The sequence below is a fragment of the Canis aureus genome, chromosome 18 (genome assembly GCF_053574225.1).
Source record: "Canis aureus isolate CA01 chromosome 18, VMU_Caureus_v.1.0, whole genome shotgun sequence".
Taxonomy (NCBI): Eukaryota; Metazoa; Chordata; class Mammalia; order Carnivora; family Canidae; genus Canis; species Canis aureus.
In genome coordinates this window covers 23,557,039-23,567,738 of record NC_135628.1, presented here as the reverse complement: position 1 = coordinate 23,567,738, position 10,700 = coordinate 23,557,039, and the positions used below count along the sequence as shown (strand labels likewise).

The 10,700-nt window shown below is 35.4% G+C and overlaps 1 pseudogene; it reads right to left on the bottom strand.

The window, feature by feature from the left end:
* Positions 1 to 238: 238 nt before the first annotated feature.
* On the bottom strand, positions 239 to 2,095 carry LOC144289156 (large ribosomal subunit protein uL4 pseudogene; annotated as a pseudogene).
* Between the last annotated feature and the right edge of the window lie 8,605 nt (positions 2,096 to 10,700).

The following is a 10,700-nucleotide window of genomic DNA, read 5'->3' as shown; positions in this document are numbered from 1 at the left end:
AGGACTACATTTAAAAACTGCTCTGGGAGAATGAAGTCTCAGTTTTACTGGCCATGTTTTAAAATTTTCCTTCTCATCTTCTTAAAGGGAATTTTACTTTCTGAATTGAATGTGTATAGATAAAAATAAAAATATTTATTTTTTCATGTTTCTCACTGCTTTTGATCAAGCTTTTTTTTTTCTAAATTAGCTGCCCATAACAATTTGACATTTATGGAGAGAACAAATTAAAGCTTATTCAGCAGGTTCTTTTCTTCTGTGGTGGATTTCTTTCTGTAGGCTTCTTCTCAGCTGCTGGTTTTTTGGTAGCTGGCGGCCTTTTCTCCCACCAAACATTTCTTTTGCTTCTGAACATGAACAGCCTTTTTTCCTTTCTTTACTCCCACAATTTCTTGCCTGGAACCCCCTTTTTATTTGATTTGGCTTCTAAGGCTGCTGCTGCCTTATCCATCTGGAGCTTGTGATTCTTGGCTTGGCAAAGAGTGGTGTTCCAGTGCATGGTCTTTGCTTATGGGTTTAGCTTCAATATTTTTGCCTGGTTTTTCAGTGGATTCTTCTTTAAGACTCTGTGATGACTTCTTGCATGGTACTCAGAGGGCTCTTTGGATCTCTGGGCTTTTCAAGATTCTATTAAGGTCTGTATTAAGCATATTGTGCATGGGAATGTTGTAGTTACTCTTGAGGGACGCAGCCTTACACCAAGTGCCATATAAGTCATCTAACTTGCAGAAAGGTCTTTTCAGTCAAAACTCAGAAATGTTCCACTTGCCCACCAGGAGCAAGTTTCAAAATGTTCGGTTTGCTTACATCAAGTAGATCGATTCCAGGGATGTTTCTGAAGACCTTGGTGGTACTATTACCCTCATTACAGATGATGCAGGGTCCCCTTTGCTGGACATGAGGTCTGTTTCTCTTTTTGCCCTTGTCAGCCTTCATTTGCAGAGAGGCATAGACCTTTTTGATATTATTTCAGGCTTTAAGCCTCTTCTCTTTTCTCTTTTTCTTTCTTTCCTTTCTTTCTTTCTTTCTTTCTTTCTTTCTTTCTTTCTTTCTTTCTTTTCTTTCTTTTCTTTCTTTTCTTTCTTCTTCCTTTTTTTTTGTGGTTTAACAAAAGTTTATTTCTCATTCCTACAAAGTCCATCACAGGACTGTGGGACTCTACAGAACAGCTGCTTTCCATGTAGAGGGCTCAGCATTCCAAACTACTTTGAGTTTCTGACCCCTTTTTCTGTATGGGCTTCCATGATGGAGGCAGGAAAAACACTAGAGTCCTGAACCAACAAATAAAGGCTTCAGCCTAGCAGGCTTTAAGTTTCTTAAGAAACAAAATAGCCTTGATCTTTGTCGTCGTCGTCGTCGTCGTCGTCGTCTTCCTCCTCCTCCTCCTCCTCCTCCTCCTCCTCCTCCTCCTCCTCCTCCTCCTCCTCCTCCTCCTCCTCCTCCTCCTCCTCCTCTTCTTCTTCTTCTTCTTCTTCTTCTTCTTCTTCTTCTTCTTCTTCTTCTTCTTCTTCTTCAGATTTATTTATTTTTTTAGAGACAGAGGGAGTGCTTATATGGTGAGAGGAAGGGGCAGAGGGATAGGAGAGAGAGAAAAATCTCAAGTAGACTCCCACTGAGCATGGAGCCTGACACAGGACCTGATCCAATGACCCTAAGATCATGACTTGAGCCCAAATCAAGAGTCGGATGCTCAACTGACTGAGCCACCCAGGCACCCCCCTCCCTTTTCTTCTTGTAGCCTTCAACTTTATCTTCAACCACCAAAGGAAGTTCAGGAACTTCCTCAGTGTGATGACTTTTAGACATGACCTGTGGTGGTACGGTTGAGGCAGCCAAGGTAGAGCTGATGGTATATCACTTGTGTTGTGTTCACTCTGCAGTGCTAGTGGTTCCAGGTTTTGGTTGGTGCAAACATGCAGCCCCCACAATACATATTTCCAAAAGCACCCTGTCCAGAACAGTGAGTTGTACTACCTTGAACTCTGGGAATTCAAGCCACAGCTCTGCCAATACCCCAAGACTCAGCACTGGTTTGATGACTGGCTAATTCATTAACAGCATAGGGCTGTCTGTCATTTTTGCACAAGTTGGTGAACAAAGTTCACAATAGGGAACAATACCTAAAACAATACCTAAAAAGTCGTTTGTGTTAAAAAATAATGGTGATGGGATATTTTTTAAAATCCTTAATTTTTTTGACATTTTATTTTGAAAATTTCTCAACATATAGCAAAGTTAAAATAATTGTCCAGTGAGTATCCATATATCATCACTTAAATTCTGCCTTGTTAGAATATTAGTACATGTTGTTATACTTTACCATATTTTTATTTTTCATGAAAAATTTAAAATTTCCCTCAGTTATCGTAACAGTTTCTTGAGAGATGCTTATTTTTGGTTAATGGAGGCATAGCTTCTAAATTTCCATTGTTTACAACAGTTTCCTGCAAGTTTGTGTATGGCCACCAGGTGTAGCTCTGAACCCACAGCATCCTGGGAGGAAAGGTTTTAGCAAAGGTAACTTCCAAATGGAATCATTATTATTTTGTTTATTCGGTAAGGGTACAGTAAATCTCTTTTTCATTAAGATCTAAAGTAATTTAGGTTATATATTTATTTTCTTGGTTAGAAAGTCTTTGCCACAATTTCTTTCACCTGGAGTTTGACTTTCTGACTCCACAGCGTCCAGGTCAAAACTTTTGGTTATACTACAAGTATGTTTACATTATCACCTATTTGAAATGGTTATTTTAAGAAGGTTAAATTAGTTATGGAAATGGAAATGTTCGTATTTTTTGTACAATGAAAACTCATCACAACTATAATTTTTCTTTAGTGTGATTTACATCTTTATCTCTTTAACAGAAACTCTATAAGGTATGGGACTATACCTAGCACAATGGCAGGCATTCAGTGAATATTTGTTAAATACACATAAAGAATAATTTGAAGCATTTTTCTGAAGGCTGTTTTGTAGGAATTGATAAATCCATTTTTTAAGAAGTGTGATTGTTCCATTTTTATTTTCTTTTAATAAAGGTTAAAAGATTAAATATTCTTCATAGTTTAAAAATAGCTCGTGGATAGAAATGTTTTTCTGTTTTTTTTTTTTAAAGATTTAATTTATTCATTTGACAGAGAGAGAGAGAGAGAGAGAGAGAGAGAGAAAGCACAAGCAAGGAGAGCAGGAAAGGGAGAAGCAGGCTCCCCCCACTGAGCAGGGAGCCTGACTCAGGGTTGGATCCCAGGATTCTGGGATCATGACCTGAGCCGAAGGCAGATGCTTAACCCACCAAGCCACCCAAGTGCCCTTCTTTTTCTTTTCTTTTTCTTTTTTTTTTTCTTTTTTAAGATTTTATTTATTTATTCATGAGAGACACACAAAGAGAGAGAAGCAGAGACACAGGCAGAGGGAGAAGCAGGCTCCTCGCAGGGAGCCCGATGTGGTACTCGATGTGGGACTCGATCCCTGGTCTCCAGGATCATGCCCTGGGCCAAAGGCAGGCGCTCAACTGCTGAGCCACCCAGGGATCCCTATTTTTCTATTTTTAATTGCAAAAAAAGAATATTGTCATTTTTAAAAGACAATAGAGCCTAACTATGTTGAAAGCCCTTTTAATCAAAAATACTCTCTCTTCTTTTTCTTCTCCTTAAAGGAATCATCAAATCTTTGCTATGTTAGATGTCACCAACTATCAATTTGTTTCTACATATCAGAGAATAAAATCATTGAGGCAAGACTCTAATAGCATAGTCAAATAAATTAAACTGTCTACTGGAATAACCAGGGGGAAGGATTTTTCAATTTAAAATCTTTTTTTTTTTAAAGAAGACATATGAAACATAGTAGTTTTTTTTAGTAAAATGAAGCTATTCAGAATAAAAGGTGTTGGGAGAATTTTTGTGTAAGTAGAGATGTCTTTCTCAAAGAATTTAATGTTATGTTTTGGAATTTTTGATAGTAAGATGAAAAGATTCATCAAGAATAAATGTTACAGTTGTTTTTAGAAGGATTTTTCTTTTACAGAAAGAGAATATTTCAGAGAAATAAGACCACAAAATTACTTAGCTCAAGAATTAAATTATTGGCAAGCTTTATGTTTTATCACTGTATTCTGCTTTTACATGTTTTCTTCCAATTGTACTTGACAAGGAAGGGTCATTATATATATATCTCCTTATATATATAAATCTCCTTATATATATATATATATATATGTATCTCTCTCTCTCTATATATATATATATATACATACATATATACATATATACATACATATATACATATCTCTATATATACATATCCTTATATATACAGCCTGGAGAGCTGGAAGTTTGAAGATCTTTACTGTTCTTCATTTCCTTGAAAGGTAAGTAATGTATGTATTGCATACCTGTCTTACATACCTTCTCTCCCTTCCTTTGTCTTCTCTCGCCTCTTTCTCCTCTTTTCTCCTCACTGAACCTACACTCCACGCCTTTTTTTTTTTTTTTTTACCATTGCAGGTTTGTTTAGAGAAAAATTAGTAACTGCTGAAGGAATTTTACAACAGATATTTGGAGAATGTAAAATATTTTTTGAACAACTTTTAAAAAAGTTTTTATTTATTTATTCATGAGAGACACACACATACACACAGAGGCAGAGACAGGTAGAGGGAGAAGCACGTTCCCTGCAGGGAGTCCCATGAGGGACTTGATCCTAGGACTCTAGGATCATGCCCTGAGCCAAAGGCAGATGCTAAAGTGCTGAGTCACCCAGACGTTCCTCTTGAAGAACTTTGTACTAAAGTACAGACTTAGGTCATTATCATCATGTTTTTATTACTGTCCAAAAATATTATATAGATTAATATTTTAACATCTATTTGCTTTTACTTGAACATCATGATTTATTTTTATCTAACATTAGCTCCACTCATGATAATCAGCTGATACTACAAATTACAATTGCTATGACAAAAAATATATTTTTAAAATAATATAATATAATATAATATATTATATTAATATATATTAGTTTAATATATTAAATATTATATTAACATATAATATATTAGTTTAATATAGTAAATATTATATTAATATAAATATTTAACTTAATATATTAATATATGTTTAATATAAATATAATATAATATAAATATATATTGAAAAATGCAAGCATAATTTTGATCATCACTATTGTACTTGCCTGAGTCATGAGTTGCATCATCTTCTGCAATCTGATTTATGATTCTGCAGATTTTATTTCCACTATATCTTTTCAGTCCCCATATAAGCATCAGTCATAGCAGATAAATATGCGATTACAGTTTGCTATAGTAGGAAAATGTGGATAATTTCTTTTGGGCTAATTTAAGAATTTTCACCTTTTTCTTTGAACAATAAGTTTTATGCTCTGCTAAATAACATTTTTTTCTGTTTCATAGTGCTTAGAGGTTATTTTAAATTAGATTTTTTATTAATTACTGAGTTTAGCAAAATTATTTCATTTTATTTTTGGGAAGTTGGAAAGCATGTGGTTTGTTCTAATATGACTGTAGCACATTCATAGTAAAGCTCTGAGCCAGAGTAGCCATTGATAACTTTAATATTGTAGGGGAGGAAAACTTTCCCCTTCTTTTCTTCTAGAATCTTTGGCTGGTCTAATAATTACATTGAAATAAGACAGATTAACTAAACAGCAAATTTAATTTTGTATGTATGTATGAGAGCTTGACAGAGGCATGAGAGTGTCAAAGGCAGTTAGACAATTGAGGCTTAAATGCCACCCTGGGCTAAAGAGAGAAGGATAGGCATCTGGGGCTCCAAAGGGAAGCAAGACATTTCACAGGAAGATGGGAAGAGCAAATGTTTGGTAAACAAATGTTTGCCATGTCATGTGGATAAGTCTTTCTGATTAAAAGTTTCTCTCTGGTGATAGCTTTCTTCCTGGTACGGACCTCAAATCTAGATTTTTTTAGGTAGTTAAGGGAGGAGGTAAAAAGCTCTTCTTGAGTCTGTTAGGCCTTGATTGCCTTTTGCTCAAATAATCCATATGCCTAAGTGGCACATTCTGGGGTTGCCTGCCGGAACCCCATCAATATAATTAAGTAAACCTTCAAACCCCAATATAGCATATGATTTTAAAATATACTTTGGTTGTTAGTTTGATCTACTGGTTTCAATTTTCACTTCTTTTTGTGTTAAAAATTCATGAAGTGTGGAAACATTACTTTGTTTTATCATGAAAGCCTATGTACAATCAATTCATAATGTACAAGGTGAGGTGGATGCTAGGCATTATGTTGCCATTATATTAATCTTCATAACAACCCTATAAGGTATATTTAATATTCTTCTTTTACAGAGGAGGAAGGAAAGTGAGGTATGAAAGGCCCAGTTGTTGGTAAGGATCACATTTATCATCGTTGAAATTATGTGTGGGGCATCAGGATAGATGCTGAAGACACTAAGAGGTGGGAGTCTTTATTCTAGAAAGTCTTCAGTATGGTTGTTGAGACAAGGTATATCTACAAAAGAAAGAGAGAAAGGGAAGCCTGGGTGGCTCAGCAGTTTAGTGCAGCCTTCAGCCCAGGGCTTGATCCTGGGGTCCTGGGATCGAGTCTTGTGTCGGGCTCCCTGCGTGGAGTCTGCTTCTCCCTCTGTCTGTGTCTCTGCCTCTCCCTCTCTCTCTGCGTTTCTCATGAGTAAATAAATAAAATCTTAAAAAAGAGAGAGAGAGATAAGAAATGCTTTGTAAGTGCCATTAATCCTACAGTAATATCTCCAAGAGGAAGTTTGGGGTCAGCAAACTTACCTGAGATTCTATTCTGGAGACCAAAATGAAGTGCATATCCACTATTTTTGCATGAATCGTTTACTGTCCTTATGTTCTTGAGAGTTGAAATCTATGTCCCCTTATTTTTAAAAAGTGAAATGGAGGTATAACTTCTGTGTGGAAATGAAATGTGTTTAGGTAACAAGCCATATGTTATTTCACTACTTTGGTAAATTAGGAGCTTGTTAGTTTCATGTGTAGAGATTTTCTTGAATGGCTGACAGAAAGATTCACTATACATGTAAAGATAAATTTTAATTTCTGTGCAAGTTTAATTTTTTAATCAAAATACTCTAGGAGATACACTTCTTTTAATAGAAACAGTTTGTAATTGGAGCTCATTTTTCAGGCCAAAGTCAGTGCCAGGAACCATCTATGTAGAACAAATAAATAATGTAATACGGAATACAAAACTGTCAGTTCTGATTTGAGTAAGAGATTAAAGTGAGTTTATTAACTCTCACACCAGTTTTAGGGAAATGTCTCTCAATTTTAGTAGGGAAATCAGACACAAGCTAAATAGTTTTTGCTTTCATTTTTTATTATCAGTGTTTGAGAGAAAGGGAACAGAGGCATTACATGTAGAGAGAATAGAAAGAAGTGTTACCTACCTCAATGTTCTCAAACTTTTTGTGTTCATTATACATTTTTGAAGAGTAGAAATTGTAGCAGGCCATTTGAGGGATTTAGAAGATAGATGTTTTCTTTCTTTCTTTCTTTCTTTCTTTCTTTCTTTCTTTCTTTCTTTCTTCTTTCTTTCTTTCTTTCTTTCTTTCTTTCTTTCTCTCTCTCTCTTTCTTTTCTTTTCTTTTCTTTCTTTCTTTCTTTCTTTCTTTCTTTCTTTCTTTCTTTCTTTCTTTCTTTCTTTCTTCTTTCTTTCAGATTTTATTTGTTTATTTGTGAGAGACAGACAGAGGGAGGCAGAAACAGATGGAGAAGCAGGCTCCCCATGGAGCAAGGAACCCAATGTGGTACTCAATCCCAGGACCCTGGGATCACGACCTGAGCAGAAGGCAGATACTCAACCGACTGAGTAACCCAAGGCACCTTCCTCTTTTTTTCTTAAAAAAATTTTCGGAAATAGGGGATCCCTGGCTGGCTCAGCGGTTGAGCGTCTGCCTTCAGCCCAAGGGATGATCCTGGGGTCCCAGGATCAAGTCCCTCATCGGGCTTCCTGCATGGAGCCTGCTTCTCCCTCTTCTAGTGTCTCTGCCTCTCTCTCTTGCTCTGTCATGAATAAATAAATAAAATATTAAAATTTTTTTTGGGGGGAAATAGAAAATACATTTCATGGTTATTGTATTCTTCACTGTTACTGTTTTAAGACTGTTGATTCTTTTGACTATATTCTCCTGCATACTCAGAGCATTCGGTTCTTAATGTTCTAGCAAATCAGGAAAATTTTTTTTTTTGGCATTGGCCAAATGCTCCATCAGGTGTCTTATAGCTAATTTATGACAAGTTGTATCTTCTCTGTATCTAATCTTTCACATAACCTATAAGTCTAATACACATTTATCAGTATTTATCTTTATATTCTTATTTGTAACAAAAATAAGTTTTGTATGCATGAAGTGTTTGTAGTCCACTAATGAGCAGTGACCTACATTAAGATAAGCCTACACAGCAAAGGTGCTGGGATGGAAAAGACAACAGGCATCTAGGAATTAAGAAATTGGGACCTTTGAAATATGACAGTCTAGAAGTTGAGAATCAACTCCTGGGTAGAACTTCTGACAATTTTAGGATTCTGGTTGAGTTGACAAAGGAAAATTTGATTATTTGTGTATTGCTTTTTAAAAATTAATAAATGAGAGGTATTAAACTATACTTTAGACTTTTTATTGCTTCTTAAAGTTGTATTTTTCATATTTATTTATTCTTACTAAATGCAGAATAGAAATAAAAGAAATAGAAGGGGCTCCTGGGTGGCTTAGTTGGTTAAGTGTCTTGATTTCCACTTGGGTCATGATCTCAGTGTCTTGGGATCAAGGTCTGTGTTGGACTTCAGGCTGGGCATGGAGCCTGCTTGAGAGCGCTCTCTCTCGAAAACAAACAAACAAACAAACAAAACAACCAGGCAGAAATAAAATAGCACATTTCAACCACTTAAAAAATAATTTTTAAAATGTTAATGTTTTCCATTCTATTTTTCCTGCAGAGGTTAAAAAAATCTGTTATTTTCGTGTTTTATATGTATAATAATTTGTTCAGGTTAAAATTGTATCATAGTTTTTCCATATTATTATAAAGTTTGCATAAGCCTTTTAAAAATGGCTTTAGAAAGTATTTTTTAAGTAAAATAGGTCACTTCATTTCATGTGGGGTTTTATTTTATTTTTTCTTCAGTTTATTCTGGGAGGTAAAAGGAGATAGGGTTAAGTTAGTTAGGTGAACTGGACTTAGAGGGTGGAACAGAAGTCTGGATTCTGAACCATTAAGTTAATGATTAAAATTACCCAAATTAGGAGCAACTTAAAGATCAAGGTCCTGGACAAGATTAACAAAAACTATAATGCTACCCTCTGTCTCCATGGTTGATCATTTTGTAGATCATGGCATTCTTTCCCATGAGCCCAGGTACTTTTGCCATCACAGTCTAGATATTTAAGATATTCAGTTTCTAGGTGTAAACCAAGAAAGGATCTGAAATTAGGGACTGTAATGACCAAGTCTAATTTGTCAAAGAGAAAATACAAAGATCAGGAAACAGGAGCAGAAAAAGACAGGTAGTATCAGTAATCAGAATATAGGAATTTGAATTGGGGGTAAAGGTAATTTTCCTACTGATTGTCTTATACTTATTTGCTAAATGTATTTTCTCTAACTATATTCAAGAAGTTTCTGCATTATGGTACACTCTTAAAGGGAAAATAATAAGGTTGTATGTTAGAATAATAGTAATTTTTTCCTTAAGTTTCTAAATTTTCTGTAGTCTGATTATATTTACTGTTATAATTAAAATAATTTAAAAAATATTTAAATAATTTAAGGACTATCAATTATTATAATAAATTCTAACCAAAAAATTCTTAGTAGATAATATGTGTTTCAGATGCAGATCTGAATTAGCCCTAGACTGGGGGTCACAGGAATTAGGTTTTAGGCCAAACTGCTCCATTACTTTGTATGCTTTTGATTCCAATTCTGATATATATTTTTCCCCCACACTATCAAGCAGTTCTCTGATACCAGTGGTGGTGGTGGGGTGTTCCTACAATTCAACTCATTTCTGATACTGTTTTTCTAGAGATAGTGTCAGATTCCACAGGTTAATGGCTCAGTTCCATCAAACTGCCCCTACTTTAGATGCCAATCAAAAGTCCAGGTTGTTACCTGTGCATCTGCCCAACTGATTCTAAATTAGTTTCCCAAGTCCCCTTTCTTAGGTTTGATTAATTTGCTAGAATGGCTCAAGAACTCAGGGAACTAGTTTACTTAATAAATTACCAGTTCAGTGTAAAAGGATGTAACTCAGGAACAGCTACAAGGATGAGATGCATAGGATGAAGTATGTGGGAAAGTATGTAGCCACGGAGTTTCCATGCTTTCTCTGAGTGGACTATTCTCCTCTATTCTCCACATGTTTACCAACTCAGAAGCTCTCCATACCTATTCCCTAGGTATGATTGATTAAATCTTTGGCCATTGATTATCAGTTCAACCTCTAGTTTCTCTTCCCTCCTGGGATGTGAGGGTAGGTGGGATTGAAAGTTCTAATTGTGGGACTGCACGGTGGGTTCACCTAGCTTTTTAAAATTCACTACGTTAATATAACTGTGGTGTGTTTGAAAGAGCTTGGTTATGATATCTAACACCATTATGGTTCTTATCACTTTTGAAATTTCAAGGGTTTCAGAGTTCTGACAGAAACAGG